Here is a 17,511-nt window from a genome sequence, read left to right on the forward strand (position 1 = left end):
TTGACATGGCAAAGTCAAAAAAGTGCAAGGAAAATAATATAGTAGGGAGTGCTGTTACTCGTCGGGTGAAACAGAAAAGGATCTGCCGTCGAGATTCTGCTGGTACTTATAGTGCAGTAGAAGGTCCAAGTCCACCGGCTAAATCTACAAACACAGTATCACCTGCTCCACCAGCTGCAGCATCCTCTTCAACTATACCAGCATCTCTCATTCGTTTTCTCCGAAACTGACCAGTTCCCAAGCTGCCTTCACACCTAACACTACTTCTGAAGCACTGCTGACGCAACAGGACTTGGCAAGATCAGATGAAGCTCATGAGCATCAACACCAAGACGGTACCTGACCGAGTCAAGTTGCAGTTGCATGCTCCTTTATATGTACTCTCACAGTTTGATGTACACTAACACTTTCCATATTCATTGTTGAACTAGCACCACGGTGCAAGCGGAAACAGACATCAGGGATAATGCTTGACAGATTAACAAAATCTAAAGGAGGAAGAATGGAGATCCATTTTTAGGCAGGTTTAAAAAGGCCACATGATGCTACAGAGTCGGCCAAGTTAGTATCAGAGGTAGCCGTTCCCGTTAGGTGTCATGCACGTATCCTCCCAACATGGATCCAGTACAGGAATGAGAAAGACAATACCTAGTTTAACACCTTCCTTGACCATTTCTCTGTAAGTAATGTTATTCATCGCAATTAGTAATAGTTTCTTGCTCTATCCCATACTTTCTAGCTTCCTCCTAATAAGACTTATATTCTTTTTTCAGCAGATGAGGTTCAAGTTGGATCCGAAAGATGATGCAACTAAACAAGCATGCACTATGTTTTTCAGTCTGCTCTGCGACAGTATCGGTACCACCTTAGAGACTCTCAGTTTGAAGGCAAGGCTAACAATGAAATCACCCAAACATCTCTAGTGGAATATATTACAGATGAAGACTGGACAGCCCTTGTTAAACACTGGTCTGATCCAAAGTATCAGGTAGGCTATATGTATTTGATCAGACCACATATTGAACTTGTATTTATGTATGTGCCCTAAAAGTGTATCTTGTTCTAGGATAACTGTTTGAAGAACAAAACCAACCATTCTAAAGTGAAATTCCAACAGACAACAGGATCTCGTAGCTATATTGCACACCGTGAGGCTCTTGTAAATAGCTGCTACTTCCTTCTTTTTTGTGTGCCATATTATCGTATATATATTGACTTGTTCCAAATACAGAGGAAAGCCCGTGCGGACCAAAAAGAACCTGAACCGAATGCAGTGCAAATCTTCAAGGATTGCCACACCAGCAAGATGAAGGGCATGAGCACACCAGTTCAAGCCGCTGTTGTAAGTCCTTACTCCTCCTGCCTTGAACTGATTGGTATTGCGATGTGTTCATTTAAATACTTGGTTTGCAGCCAATGTCAGTTACTCTATTCACTTTTATACATAGTTGTCTTAACGTATCATTTCACCTTACATGGTTTAAAAGAGATGAAGGATATTCTTTTGGTCTTGATCTGTGATCTAGTTGTTATGTTCACGTGCGCACACAATGATAAGATAGCCTGTTTGTTTTATATCTGTTTGCCCATGATATGAATGATGTCATACTATGTTCATCCTACTTTAAACCATGTCTCTTTATCCTTAGATGTCAAAGAATGTGAGGAAATAGACAATACAGTAGGCATGCTACATGGACATATGTTCCGAAAGTGATTTCATTATGTAGTTGGCACTACAATACATGCTAATGTATTACAGTAGTTCACCAAAATAAGTTATGTATAAACGTTTAACCTACTTTGTTTGTTTTTGTCTCATTAGTAAATTATTTGGTACACTAATCTACAAGTTCAAACTTTCAGGAAGCTATGAAACAAATGATTGAACAGCCACAACCACCTGAAGGTGACGAGGCTACTACAGGCACAATGTCACCTCTTGCTGCAGTGCATCAGTATCTCTCCACTAACAGTGCAAAAAGCACCTTCCTACGTAATTCTGGGTTGGTTGTCAAGGTAACCTAATCCAAATCACCTTCTGAACAAAATCTTCCTGCAAGACAGAGTGATATATCTGTGCTCCAAACACAAGTCCAATCCCTAATGGACGTTGTTTCGGAAACAAGAATAGTGGTTGAGAAATGTCGTCAAGATAAGAATGGTTTTGAAACCAGACTATCAGACATTCGCTTCGTTGTTCAAGAGCAATGGCGGAAAAAAGGTGGCGATTGTGCTGCTCCATCAGATTCTATAGCCTGAAACATTAGCACTCAGGTCAAATGATCTGTGCTTCTATACATTTGATGGTGCTTTTATCTGGAAGGACTGTAAACTTTATGCCAACAGGCCATTTGTTGTATGGTTGGAATTTATTTTGTTGTGATACAACATTTATGATCCTGCCACAGGCTGCAGTAATTACGATGCTATTTTTGTATAGTGTAGGTTTAGCTTAGTAATGTATTCGGCCGAAAGCTTCGTAGGAGCCCAACATGCCAACATTCGTCGGGCCCATTCCAATTGGGCTAAAAACGATTACGGGCCGAAATTGGCATGTAGCCCACTAAAAATATCTGGGCCTAAATCAACATAAGCTTTCATATTTTTCTGGTAGGCCTGTGCCCATAGTGGGCCTTTAACAGGCCTAAACATAATTTGGGCCCTCAGTAAAATTAGGTCGTTTACAGGTGTAAATATCTCGAGCGCATAAAAAACATGGGCCTTTAATAGACCAAAAGTGAGATTGGGCCCTGATTGTGCCAAATAACCCACTGGACTTAGCAGGCCGAAATGGTGGCCCATTTACGATGTGGATCTTTGACAGGCCGAAATTCAAACGGGTCGTAAATGCGCCGACCTAATACACGGGCCTTTAACGGGCCAGAACTTTGGTCGGGCTAGATTATCGTCATTTTTATTGGGCTGTTAATGGGCCCAATATGACGTTGGGCCACATATGGCCCATGGTTTACGTTCGGTGTTAACAGGCTGGAAATGACAACAGGCCGAAAGTGGCCGAAATCTATAGTGGGCCTCTAACAGGCCGAATGTCAGACATGGCCGAATATGACCCGAATCCTTTACGGTCATTTATGGGCCAAAAGTTCTGATGGCCTGTAAATGGGCCCAAATGAAGCCGGACCTTTAACAGGCCGGAAATACACCGGGTCGTAATTCGGCCCAATTACTTAACGGACAGTTAACGGGCCAGAAGTGACCATGGGCCGTGTTGATGACAAGTTTAGGACAGGCCGTTGACGGGCCGATTTGACAGAGAATGTTGGGCCTTTAGCTGGGCTGGCCCATTATGGTCTGCAGAATCTTGTGGGCCTTTAGCTGGGCCGGCCCATTGTGGTCCGCAAAATCTTGTGGGCCTTTAGCTGGGCCGGCCCATTATGGTCTGCAAATTCGTGTGGGCCTTTAGCTGGGCCGGCCCATTATGGTCCGCTAAATTTTGTGGGCCTTTAGCTGGGCCGGCCCATTATGGCCCGCTAAATCTTACGGGCCTTCAGTTGGGTGTCGCGACCGGTTTTCCAGGACATTAATTTCCCAAAAAATGGCCCTTGTGCTCACCAGCCCCAGGATTACTATTAGCTGATGAGAAACCAACTTGATACAGAAAGTCCAAGCAAAATACATAATATGTAGTACAAGACCATTCTGGCCTATGAGTACAACACAAGGTTTCTAGTGGCTGATGGCGGAAGCGGTTTGTGGTTCATCAGCGTCTATGGGACTCCATTTCCCACAGGAACAGCTGACCTCGATAACTCCTATATTCGCGAGGCTGCTATCATCATTGCGTAGGTTCCGGGGCTGTCATCACAACGCTCCTCTCCATGCAAGAAATCTGGCCAAGACAATAGCCAGGTACAAGACAATGAGTACTTTGAATGTACTCGTAAACATTATGAACACAGGTATAACATAATGAATGATAATCATGCTCTGAATTATTTCATGATCACAACGTCAGTCCCGAATTAAAAAAATACATGATGCACGCAAGCAGGTTATTCATATACAACATGAATATGCAATGAGGGAGTAGAAATAGAATGCACCTATCGGGTGTCTGAAGCGACGCCTCGAAAGGATAATAACATAAAGCATGCCTCAGTCGGGCGTTTGAGCGACACCACATAAAGGGCTTATAAATAATTTCAAAATAACAGCATGGCCATAGTCGGGCGTCTGAGCGACCACCACATAAAGGGCTTATAAGTATTTAAATAACAAGCATGCCACAGTCGGGCGTCCTGGAGCGACACCACAAAAAGGGCTTATAAGTAATTTAAATAACAAGCCATGCCACATTCAGGCGTCTGAGCGACACCACATAAAGGCTATAATGAGAATAAATCATAGTGAAATAGTCCAGGAGTAGAAACCATCCCAGGGATACTCAATAATTCAAGATAATGTAACTGGTTAGGTCCATAATAATAGTACCATAATCATTCATGAGTCCAAGTCATGATCCATAGTACTAGTTTTAGGCAATTTTTTCCTCCGAAGGACCGACACTAAGACCGGACACTTGGACCCATCTCCAGACTGTAGTCCTTAACCATGGGACACGGCTATTCGAATAGATATATCTCTAGCAGGGGTGTACTCTTTACCCATGAGTAACCGGATTCCCTTTAGGTCCATCGGGACTAATTCCGTCTACGGTCTTTTATTGAAAACACACCTGACCTGCACACACCAGCCTGATCTTACCGGTGTCTGGAATCACCCACGACACTCGTTAAGCAAAACTCTAAGTGGGGAGGCTACAACCTCGACTAGCATGGGCTCACGAAATTTATAACATGCGCAAACTAGGGGAGCTACCCCCTCGGCTACAACCGGAAACACCCATGCCCCCGGACCAGGTGGCATGTCTCCCGGATGCAGCCGGTATCTTCCACCATGGCCTCTCTGTGGTGTGTGCTAGGAAGGGGTTGACAACTTACTGAACCGTACCCTACCTGTGGCAGGGACAATTGGTAGTACGAAACAAGTATGGGGGTTACTGGAACAAAACTCGATCTATGGTCGACTCAGGAGGTTAGGACATTTCCTGCATGATAAGCATAAGAAATATATTTCACACCAATCAGACAGAATTACCACTCGTCATACCTCACCATGCCTTACCGGACATAACCGTCTCGACGAAGAACTAGAGACAAGCTCGTGCCTACCCAAGATAGAGACTTTCCCGGATTCCTCCCGATAGGCATGAAAGGCATACGAGGGTGATTACTATTAGAAGCATATCAAATTCCAACAACAAGGAATCATCATTATGTACTCATTAATGTGATCATAACACCACATAAAATATTGAATGCTTCGTGTCAAGGTTACGTTGTATTTGCATCAAATGACTCAAAACAAATATTATGCCAGGGTTCAGAATGCTTGCCTTCAAGAGTATGCAAGAGGGGTGCACTTTTAGAAAGTTGCCTTCTTCTCCAAAAATCCTATTAAAAAATTAAATCAACACATAGTTTCTAAACTGCATAAAAAAGTTGTCTGGATTTTTTTCAAATAAATATGAAAATAAACTAGACAAAATTTGAGAAACAACAGAAAAAGAATCAAATCATTTGGATCTATATTTAAAAAGTTATAGCCAGTCAAAGATTAGTCAAAATTCTATTTTTAAATAAAAAACAAAAAAAAGAAAACGGTTCAGGCGTACGCTTTCGAAGGCGTATTCGGTGGAATACGCTACAATTTAAGCCAGCGTGGATCGGCTCGTGGGTCACTGACAGTGGGTCCCTTGGGCCCACTGGTCAGGTTTGACCAGTCGCCGCGCCTACTTTCTCCTCTGGCCGAGCAGAGGCGGAGCTCCGACGATGGCCGCCGATGAACGGTGGCTCCCCACGGGATTTCGAGGGCAGGGATGGATCCGCTAGTCCAGGGCGGTCCTCCCAGTGGTCGCTAGGTTGGCGGGGGTGGAGGGCATCGCCGAAGGTGAGCTCCGCGGCAGACGGTGGCTTCCGGAGGATTTGGGGTCCCGAGCTACGGTGGCTCCCGAGCCAAGTTTGAGAAGTGGGGTGGTTCCGCAAGGTCAAGGGGAAGAGGATGGGAGCACGGGAGGGATTAGGGGCCTCGGTCTTGGCCGAATTTTAACGGAACGTGGCGGTGGCCGAACCTGCCGGAGATGGGAGAGAGGATGGCCTCTGGCCAACTGGGGAGGAGGGGGGCTTCCTACTACTCGAGCAGGGCTGCTGACGAGCTTAGGCATGATTGGGAGGGCTATTTATAGCCCGGAGAGGTCGGTTCCCGCGGCCACGGATAAGAGCGTCGGCGAACCGCCGTTCTGTTGCTAGAAGGGCGACGTGGAGGCGATTGGAGCTGGTCGGCGCATTCCGACAAACTCCCCACTGCTCAAGGGGACGAGCTGGCGCGCGCGTATGGCTTGGGCGGTGCTGCCATGGCTGGGGCCTATTGCGGCCGTCAGCTAGCCGCCATGGCCGACCTAACGGTGGCGCTGTGGGGTGCCAGGAGGTGGCCGGGGCAGCTCTGCAATGAGGAAGGAGTCGGGGCGCGTTGGCTGTGCGTGGGGAGGGACCAGAACCATCGCGGGGAGGCGGCAGCGGGATGCGGTGACTCGGGCGCACGCACGTGCAAAATGCGCGCTCTGGCCGCGCCCAGAACACGCACGCCAGGCGTTCGACAAAATGCCAACACATTCTAGGCCTCTCTGATGCCTCTGCAACTAAACAGGGCTAGGCTAATGATAATGTGATAGCTAATAGACATGCTGGTAAGGTCATTCGAGCAACTTCCCAATGCAAGTCTAAAAGCATGCCAAAACTGGCCATGCTCCTAACCTGCTTGACGAAATGCCAGGGGTATCTAGGCATCTCTTCTGCTGGCCAAAGTCTCCAGTTTGGGGTCTCCTTGGATGCAAGTGATGATGGCAAGGTTATTAGGGCAAAACCAAAAACTTGTTAGTGCAAGTTTTTGAAAAAAATCAAATCTGGACAGAAAATAAAGTGCATTATTGCATGGACCAAAAATGCTCCAATGGGTCCAATCTCCTGGACTTAAGGGTTTGGTAGAGTGGTCTATAAGTAGGAAAAAGAATCATGGGTAAAAGGGCAAGTTAAAATATGGTTGCAGTAGAAAATACCAAACTGGGCCAGAGAGCAAAAGAGGATGATTTGCTCATTTTTTCAAATAACACCAGTGGGTCTTTGCATATAAATGAACTATATACTCCTACTAACATCCCCAAATTTTGGTGGAAATATTAAATAAATTTATCAAGGGGTTGTAGTGCAAAAGAGGCTCCAAGGCTTGTGAGAAACCTTTTTAAAAGAATTAAAGTTCAGGAAAAATAATTATAGAAATAAATCCACTGATAAAAGAAATTTTTTCTTGAGAGGGTATACAAGTCCAACAACATTTTTGTAAAGTTTTCTATTTGGTGGAAAACTCCACAAGTAAGAAGAAAAGAGTGGTTCTGAATCAAAAGAAAATCCAGAAAATAAAAATTTAATTTACCAAGGCAAAATTTTAATTAGTAAATCATGGTTAAATTTTTGGGGTGTTACAACACTACCCCCTTAAGAAAAATCTCGTCCTCGAGATTTGCTAAGGGCTGTTTTGAAAATATTACTCCTACCATCTCAAAGTAATATCGCAAAAATAACCATCCTACTCATGCAATTAAAACGTGGCTACAGTAAGTGGGAAATTAAGTGGTGTAAAGCTACAGTGTGGCATACTGGCGCTGCGTGGAAAAATCTATGGTTGGGGAAAACGGGGAATTTCTACTTTTGGTTACAGCAAATTTAGAATAAACTTCTAAATTACAAAAATACATTGGCCGCACCCGAGAGCTCGGTGCTCTCTCTGGCTGACAGGTGGACCCGGGGCCCACTGTCAGTCTCTTCTTCTACCTCTGGCTCTCTCTTCTTCTTCTCTCTCGCGCGCTTTCCCATGCTTTCTCCACCGGCGACGTCTAGCGTGTGAGCATCTAGGTCGTACTGCGGTAGTGCGTGGCGTGCTAGCTGCCGGTGCAGCGTGCACTCACCTCGCGGGCCAGTGCACTGTCGGCACTGCTCGCGGATTCGCCTCCGAACACCGGCGATCGAGCGACGAGCGGCGCTGGTGGACTTCGCCTATGATACACCGTTCTCGAGCTATAAAACGATCGATGTGCTCCTTTCTTCTTCCTCACACCTGGCCTCGCTTCTCCTTCTCCTTCCTTCTCCTCCATTTCCGTTTACAGGAGCTCAAAACCAGGCTCTAATGGCGGAGGTGATGCCGGACCGGTACGTGATCCTGATGTGTGGAGGGTTGGCGGCATTGCTGGGGTTCTCCGTGCTCTTGTGCGTGATCATCCTTAATGATCGTCGTGATGCTGCCGCTCGAGTATTAGCTCTCCGCGGTGGCGGTGATCATGAGGATTAAGTGCGGTGTCGGGTCCTAACTGTTGTCGGTGTGCTGGAGGCAATCTTGCACCCGAACAATCGCCCACTAATCTCTCCTTCAGAGGTTGTGTGTGCTAGGGAGGTGATCAGTTAGGTGCAACACGTGCACGTGCATTTGCAATTAGTGTACATGATCGAGTGGTTGTGGTTGTGAGTCTGCTGTCGTGGTGCTGCGTGAATAAGAATCTATGTCGTGAAGAGATATATGCCGCAACAACTCAGGAAAAATCTCACTTCAGAATTTACCGAGAGTGAAAACAGTTAATATAAATTAACAGCAATAAAAACTACTCACATTAATTGAAAGTAAAAATTTAATTCATCACATGAATTCAGGATACCACGCATAAGTTGCAACACATAAACAAAGGCTGGGACAATAAACATAGTAGTGACGTCTACAACGACAACGGTAAATGGACAGGGTCCTGAGAAAACGTCTCTGGTACTGGGGCACACTCTTCTTCTATCAGGGGAAGCAGATTGACTAGTCGATGAACGCGTCTTTCTTGGTCTGGCCTCAGTGGTCTGCCGATGGCGATCTGCGGATTTAAATCAGCGGGCTCTGGAGATAACCCATTACTCATTGGGTCAAACGCTCTTGAGCGATGACATACTAGGCAAGGTTGGCCAGTACTAGGTCTCTTTCGATTCGTCCACCGGGAAAAGATGCTACTTCTTCGGGTGCTGCACGACTCAGGAAGTAATAATACCCTCGCTCGCTGGCATAGGGTACCGCGAATCGAAGGCGAGAAAGCGCTTCGTACGCAGGAGCTTCTATGGCCATTTGCGGAGTCGGCATAGATTTCCCCATGAAGGAAACTCGTGGGTTTGGTGGAGGGATGTGCACCACTACCCAATATTTCGAGGTGGATGGGGTGATCCTCGATTTGAGCAACTCGTACTGGGGTGGATGGATAGCACTCATGGTATTGCAGGTAAAGTCCCACAATATTTTAACAAATCTACCTGGGGTTGCATCTGGAGTTCTCAGATAAAATACTAGGGCTCGGCATGGCAAAGAAATGGCTATGAGAGTTGTGCAAAAGGTGAGGGATACTTGGCAAGGTCACAAGGTGGCCTTTTATATAGCATTTGGGCGGGGTCATTTATCGCGGTGAGGGGCAACTAGTTTGTCGGCTCTGCTCTATGCGGTCGGGGTCAATGCTACGGATACACATATCTCACAAAAGTGACGTATTACTGTGGGTGTAGTCGCGGTGGTTTTTGGTAGCTACGCCCGGAATTAAAAATGCAACTACACGCCAACATACATATGCACGGCTACTATTCAAAACAGAGGCACACAAGCAGGCTGCGTCTAATTATGGCGATACAAGATCACACAATTACAGGGCGTTGACATACTAAGACTCGGTACTACTCGAGTGACTTAGTCTACCTTGTTAATATCTAAGCGGGCGTGCCTTGGGGATGTCGAGGCTTCTCCATGGGTTTCACCGTCGGGGTTAGCTGGATGGAGTTGAGGGGCTGCAGGGTCGGGGTAGCGATGATGACCCTCGTGGGGGTTGTTGGCTACAATCCCGTAGGAGCGTGTTCCCAAAAGGCGACGAAGCACTTCTGGGGACACCAAAGCATTTTGGTCGATGGCGGGGGCAGACCTCAAGGACTCAATCGGTTGTCCGAACAGCACGACTGGGTTTTCGGCGTCGGGCGCATCTTCTCCTCTCACCGGGGCTCAGCTAACTAGTTCTGCACGAGCTCCGATCAGATCAAGGGTGATTTGATCGAACAGTTCCTCTAGTGCACTTACCTAGCGCACTAGATGCAACAATGTAGGATCTGTCTCGTGATCTCCGTTGGCAACCTGGGGTGGCCTACCATACCTGTCACGGCTGGGGTAGTAGTAGAACGAGTGACAATTAACTCTGGGTGACAAGTGCGGGAGTTGAACTATAGCCTCTCGAGCAGCTAGTTGGATGGCTTGTGGCTCAAAGGAAGTTGTCCTTCCGATGAACCTGTAGGGGCGTTCTGGCTATAGCCCCCTACCATAGACGTGCACAGTGGCCCAGAATTGACGGCTCTCACCGCTCATGGGCCCTTGGTACACAACATATTCTGGGGGCTCTTCTAATGCAAAGGCACGGCGGGTGAGGTTTGCTAGCACGGTTACAAAACCTCCAAGGTTGGTTGTTGTGGTCTCATTGTGCACAATGGGTCCAGGCATTATGGCTCGGTTTGGGGAAGAGGTTGTGTTGTGCTGGGTTGAGGCTAGCGTTCCCTTTTTATAGAAAAAGGGGACGGAGACTTCCTTCGCAAGCTTGCGAATGAGACAATTTTAGGTGTCGGTCACTGGCGCGTGATCGACAGGCTAGGCTGATAGGTTGGGCACCGACTGCGAAAAGGTGTCGGGGTCACTGTGTGGCTATCTTACACGAGAAGCTTGGCCGGGGTTAGGTTAAGGTCTGGTGGAATGGTTAGTCTAGGTTTATTGACCTGGCTAAGATAGGATTAGCCAATGGTCAGTCTGGCTCTGATACCAAGGTTGTCGCGACCGGTTTTCCAGGATATTAATTTCCCAGAAAATGGCCCTTGTGCTCACCAGCCCCAGGATTACTGTTAGCTGATGAGACACCAACTTGATATAGAAACTCCAAGCAAAATACATAATATGTAGTACAAGACCATTCTGGCCTATGAGTACAACACAAGGTTTCTAGTGGCTGATGGCGGAAGCCGTTTGTGGTTCATCGGCATCTATGAGACTCCATTTCCCACAGGAATAGCTGACCTGGATAACTCCTATCTTCGGGAGGCTGCTATCATCATTGCGTAGGTTCCAGGGTTGTCATCGCAACGCTCCTCTCCATGCAAGAAATCTGGCCAAGACAATAGCCAGGGACAAGCCAGTGAGTACTTTGAATGTACTCGCAAACATTATGAACACATGTATAACATAATGAATGATAATCATGCTCTAAAATATTTCATGATCACAACATCAGTCCCGAATTAAAAGAAAAATCCATGATGCACGCAAGCAGGTTATTCATATACAACATGAATATGCAATGAGGGAGTAGAAATAGAATGCACCTATCGGGTGTCTGAAGCGACGCCTCGAAAGGATAATAACATAAAGCATGCCTCAGTCGGGCGTCTAAGCGACACCACATAAAGGGCTTATAAATAATTTAAATAACAAGCATGCCACAGTCGGGCATCTGAGCGACACCACATAAAGGGCTTATAAGTAATTTATACGACAAGCATGCCACAGTCGGGCGTATGAGCGACACCGCATAAAGGGCTTATAAGAGAATAATTACAGTGAATATTCAGGAGGTAGAACCTTCCCAGGGATACTCAATAATTCAAATAATGTAAATGGTTAGTCCATAATAATAGTAATCATAATCATCATGAGTCACAAGTCATGATCCATGTTCTGGTTTAGCATTTTTTCCTCCAAAGACCGACACTAAGACCGACACTAAGACCGACACTTGACCCATCCCAGACTGTAGTCCTTAACCATGGACACAGCTATTCAAATATATATTATCTCTGCAGAGGGTGTACTCTTTCCCAACGAGTAACGGATTCCTTTAGTCCATCGGGACTAATTCCGTCTACGGTCTTTTAATTGAAAACACACCTGGCCGCACACACCAGCCTGACTTACCGGTGTATGGAATCACCCACGACACTCGTTAAGCAAAACTCTAAGTGGGGAGGCTACAACCTCGACTAGCATGGGATCACAAAATTTATAACGCGCGCAAACTAGGGGAGCTACCCCCTCGGCTACAACTAGAAACATCCATGCCCCCGACCAGGTGGCATGTCTACCAGATGCAGCCGGTATCTTCCACCATGGCCTCTCTGTACGGTGTGTGCTAGGAAGGGGTTGACAACTTCACACACCATACCCTACCTGTGGCAGGGACAAGTGGTAGTACGAAACAAGTATGGGGGTTACTGGAACAAGACTCGACCTACGGTCGACTGAGGAGGTTAGGACATTTCCTGCATGATAAGCATAAGAAATATATTTCACACCAATCATACAGAATTACCACTCGTCATACCTCACCATGCCTTACCGGACATAACCGTCTCGACGAAGAACTAGAGACAAGCTCGTGTCTACCCAAGACAGAGACTTTCCCGGATTCCTCCCGATAGGCATGAAAGGCATACGAGGGTGATTACTATCAGAAGCATGTCAAATTCCAACAGCAAGGAATCATCATTATGTACTCATGAATGTGATCGTAACACCACATAAAATATCGAATGTTTTGTGTCAAGATGACGTCGTATTTGCATCAAATGACTCAAAACAAATATTATGTCAAGGTTCAGAATGCTTGCCTTCAAGAGTATGCAAGAGGGGTGCACTTTTAGAAAGTTGCCTTCTTCTCCAAAAATCCTATTAAAAAATTAAATCAACACATAGTTTCAAAACCGCACAAAAAAGTTGTCTGAATTTTTTTCAAATAAACATGAAAATAAACTAGACAAAATTTGAGAAACAACAGAAAAAGAATCAAATCATTTGGATCTATATTAAAAAAGTTATAGCCAGTCAAAGATTAGTCAAAATTCTATGTTTAAATAAAAATAAAAAAAGAAAACGGTTCGGGAGTACGCTTTCGAAGGCGTATTCGGTGGAATACGCTTCCACTTAAGCCAGCGTGGATCGGCTCGTGGGTCACTGACAGTGGGTCCCTTGGGCCCACTGGTCAGGTTTGACCAGTTGCCGCGCCTCCTTTCTCCTCTGGCTGAGCAGAGGCGGAGCTCCGGCGATGGCCGCCGACGAACGGCGGCTCCCCACAGGATTCCGAGGGCAGGGATGGATCCGCCAGTCCAGGGCGGTCCTCCCAGTGGTCGCTAGGTTGGCGGGGGTGGCGGGGGTCGCCGGCGGCGAGCTTCGCGGCGGACAGTGGCTTCGGGAGGATTTGGGGTCCCGAGCTATGGTGGCTCCCGATCAACTTTGAGAAGTGGGTGGTTCCGCAAGGTCGAGGGGAAGAGGATGGGAGCACGGGAGTGGTTAGGGGCCTCGGTCTTGGCCGGATTTTACCGGAACATGGCGGCGGCCGAACCTGCCGGAGATGGGAGAGAGGATGGCCTCTGGCCAACTGGGGAGGAGGGGGGCTTCCTACTACTCGAGCAGGGCTGCTGACGAGCTTAGGCATGATTAGGAGAGCCATTTATAGCCCAGAGAGGTCGGTTCCCGAGGCCGTGGATAAGAGCGCCGGTGAACCGCCGTTATGTTGCTAGCAGGGCGACGTGGAGGCGATTGGAGCTGGTCGGCGCATTCCGACGAACTCCCCACTGCTCAAGGGGACGAGCTGGCGCGCGCGTATAGCTTGGGCGGTGCTGCCACGGCCCGGGCCTGCTGCGGCCGTCAGCTAGCCGCCTTGGCCAACCTGACGGTGGCGCTGTGGGGTGCCAGGAGGTGGTTGGGGCGGCTCTGCGATGAGGGAGGAGTCGGGGCGCATTGGTTGTGCGTGGGGAGGGACCAGAACGAGCGCGGGGAGGCGGCAGCGGGACACGGCGACTTGGGCGCACACACGTGCAAAACGCGCGCTCTGGCCGCGCCCAGAACACGCACGCCAGGCGTTCGACAAAATTCCAACACGTTCTAGGCGTCGCTGATGCCTCTGCAACTAAACAGGACTAGGTTAATGATAATGTGAGAGTGAATAGACATGCTGGTAAGGTCATTCGATCAACTTCCCAATGCAAGTCTAAAAGCATGCCAAAACTGGCCATGCTCCTAACCTGCTTGACGAAATGCCAGGGGTATCTAGGCATCTCTTCTGCTGGCCAAAGTCTCCAGTTTGGGGTCTCCTTGGGTGCAAGTGATGATGGCAAGGTTATTAGGGCAAAACCAGAAACTTGTTAGTGCGAGTTTTTGAAAAAATCAAATCTGGACAAAAAATAAAGTGCATTATTGGATGGAACAAAAATGCTCCAATGGGTCCAATCTCCTGGACTTAAGGGTTTGGTAGAGTGGTCTATAAGCAGGAAAAAGAATCATGGGTAAAAGGGCAAGTTAAAATATGGTTGCAGTAGAAAATACCAAACTGGGCCAGAGAGCAAAAGAGGATGATTTGCTCATTTTTTCAAATAACACCAGTGGGTCTTTGCATATAAATGAACTATATACTCCTACTAACATCCCCAAATTTTGGTGGGAATATCAAATAAATTTTATCAAGGGGTTGTAGTGCAAAAGAGGCTCCAAGGGTTATGAGAAACCTTTTTAAAAGAATTAAAGTTCAGGAAAAATAATTATAGAAATAAATCCACTGATAAAAGAATTTTTTTCTTGAGAGGGTATACAAGTCCAACAACATTTTTGTAAAGTTTTCTATTTGGAGGAAAACTCCACAACTCAGAAGAAAAGAGTGGTTCTGAATCAAAAGAAAATCCAGAAAATAAAAATTTAATTTACCAAGGCAAAATTTTAATTAATAAATCATGGTTAAATTTTTGGGGTGTTACATTGGGCCGGCCCATTTTAACTTTGTGGGCCACTTTTGGGCCGGTCCACGTGTCGACATATCATAGGCCCATCTCGACCGTTGGATGAGTGACACCTGTGCCAACGCGGAGCTGACGCGTGGATCCGTCAGCCAATGAGAATTTTACAGGTGGAAAATCGGCATTGGTCGTGGCTGTTAACGGGTTATCGGATCCAAAATCCGACCCGATAGCTTAAGGGCGTTCCATTATGGTGGATGCCACGTGTCGGTCACCCTTGACGAAAGCACTTCTGTGACGCGCGATTTATCGTTATGGAAGTGGACACTTCCGTGATGATAATTTTGGTAATGTCATGGAACACTTCTACGACAGCACATGTATGACTATCTTGATTCTGTCGTAAATTTGTCATGGATGTACATGCATGACAGAAAACGCGACCTACTGTGACAAACACGTATCATCATGGAAGTGTATTTTTTTTTGTAGTGTGTCGGGGTGCCCTCCCCCCCCCCTCGGGCGGTCTCTAGATCGAGCACCCATCCGGTGGCCCTGGCGGTCTTGGGCGTTGTTCGGCACCGAGAGGGTGTAGGCCACGGTGAATAACCGCTTCTTCGTGTTAGTGCATGTCATCGCGAGATGACAGACCAAGTCTAGGCCCGTTATGTCACGGGATCACCCACCGAAGACTCTGTCTCGCGGATGAACGCAGCCGGGCCTCGATGTTCCCGCCCCGTGTGTGTAGTTTGTGAGGCACGTGCCACGTCAAGAGGTGCGTTGCTTATTCAAATAGCACACCACCCCTGCATGCATATGCATGGGCCACACGCATGTAGGGTGCCCTCCCCCCTCGGGCGGTCTCTATATCGAGCACCCATTTGGTGGCCCCGGTGGTCTAGGGCGTTGATCGGCACCGAGAGGGTGTAGTCCACGGTGAATAACTGCTTCTCCATGTTAGTGCATGTCCTCGTGAGATGACAGACCAAGTCTAGGCTCGTTCTGTCACGGGATCACCCATCGAAGACTTTGTCTCGAGGACAAACGCAGCCGGTCCTAGACGTTCCCGCACTTGTCTGTGGTTTGTGAGGCACGTGCCACGTCAAGGAAGTGTGTTGCTTATTCAAATAGCACACCACCCCTACATGCATATGCATGGGCCACACGCATGTAGGGGTGCCCTCCCCCCCCCCCCCGGGGTGGTCTCTAATCGAGCACCCATCCGGTGGCCCCGGCGGTCTAGGGCGTTGTTCGGCACTGAGAGGGTGTAGTCCATGGTGAATAACCGCTTCTTCGTGTTATTGCATGTCATCGCGAGATGACAAACCCAGTCTAGGCACGTTCTGTCACGGGATCACCCACCGAAGACTCTGTCTCGCGGACGAACGCAACCGGTCCTCGATGTTCCCGCCCCATGTGTGTGGTTTGTGAGGCACGTGCCACGTCAGGAGGTGCGTTGCTTATTCAAATAGCACACCACCCCTGCATGCTTATGCATGGGCCACACGCATGTAGGGGTGCCCCCCTCCCTCGGGCGGTCTGTATGTCGAGCACCCATCTGGTGGCCCTGGCGGTTTAGGGCGTTGATCAGCACCGAGAGGGTGTAGTCCATGGTGAATAACTGCTTCTCCGTGTTAGTGCATGTCATCGCGAGATGACAGACCAAGTCTAGGCCCGTTCTTCAAGATAGTCTATGGGTATCGAGAGGGAATGTGTCCGGTTTGTGCAGGAAGTGCGGGTCCTGTTGCTTCGTTGGCCTCGAAACTTCTTGTGCTCTCAAAGGAGGCCATTGCATGTATATGCATGGGCTATCCGGTGGCCCCTGCGGTCTAGGAAGTTGACCGGTACCGAGAGAGGGGGCAGGCCACGGTCAACAACTGCTTCTTCTCATGTTTATTACTTTACACTCTTTAAAGTTCTCTCTCGGTGACGATCAAGAAAGTTGACCGGCACCGAGAGAGGGGGTAGGCCACGGTCAACAACTGCTTCTTCTCATGTCTTTTACTTTACACTCTTTAAAGTTGAGTTTTGAACAAATCTAACCCAAAAGGCATATATATATATATATATATATATATATGTGTGTGTGTGTGTGTGTGTGTGTGTGTGTGTGTGCGTGCGTGCGTGTGTGTGTGCGTGTGTGTGTGTGTGTGTGAGTGCATCAAAAGTCTTTTATATATCAAAAAATTCATCAAAAGTCATGGAATTTTCAAACTTTGGTCGTAAAAACATATGAAATATGAGATACAAAAAAGATAGTGCCAAACAAAAACACAAAGAGAAGGGAAAAAATATTTGAGTAGTACTTACCGAGGGTCGACTATCAGCTCTCGGTAATGGCCACTTTTTTCGAGAGCTGCTCTCGATAAATCATCTAACTTAGATCTTTTTCCTTTTTGTGCATTCTCGATAATATGCATTATACTTTTTTTGTTGTTTTCTTCCATGCTTCGCAAACAACCTTAGCACATCATAATTACCGTCTTGTGTGTTCTTGTTCAGATGGGCCTCGCCCGGTTCCAGAGACCGGCACCCACCGGTGGCCCGGCGGTCTAGGGCATTGTTCGGCACCTAGAGGGGGTAGGCCACGGGGAATAACTGCTTATGCATG

Source organism: Triticum aestivum, chromosome 2B (genome assembly GCF_018294505.1).
Source record: "Triticum aestivum cultivar Chinese Spring chromosome 2B, IWGSC CS RefSeq v2.1, whole genome shotgun sequence".
Taxonomy (NCBI): domain Eukaryota; kingdom Viridiplantae; phylum Streptophyta; class Magnoliopsida; order Poales; family Poaceae; genus Triticum; species Triticum aestivum.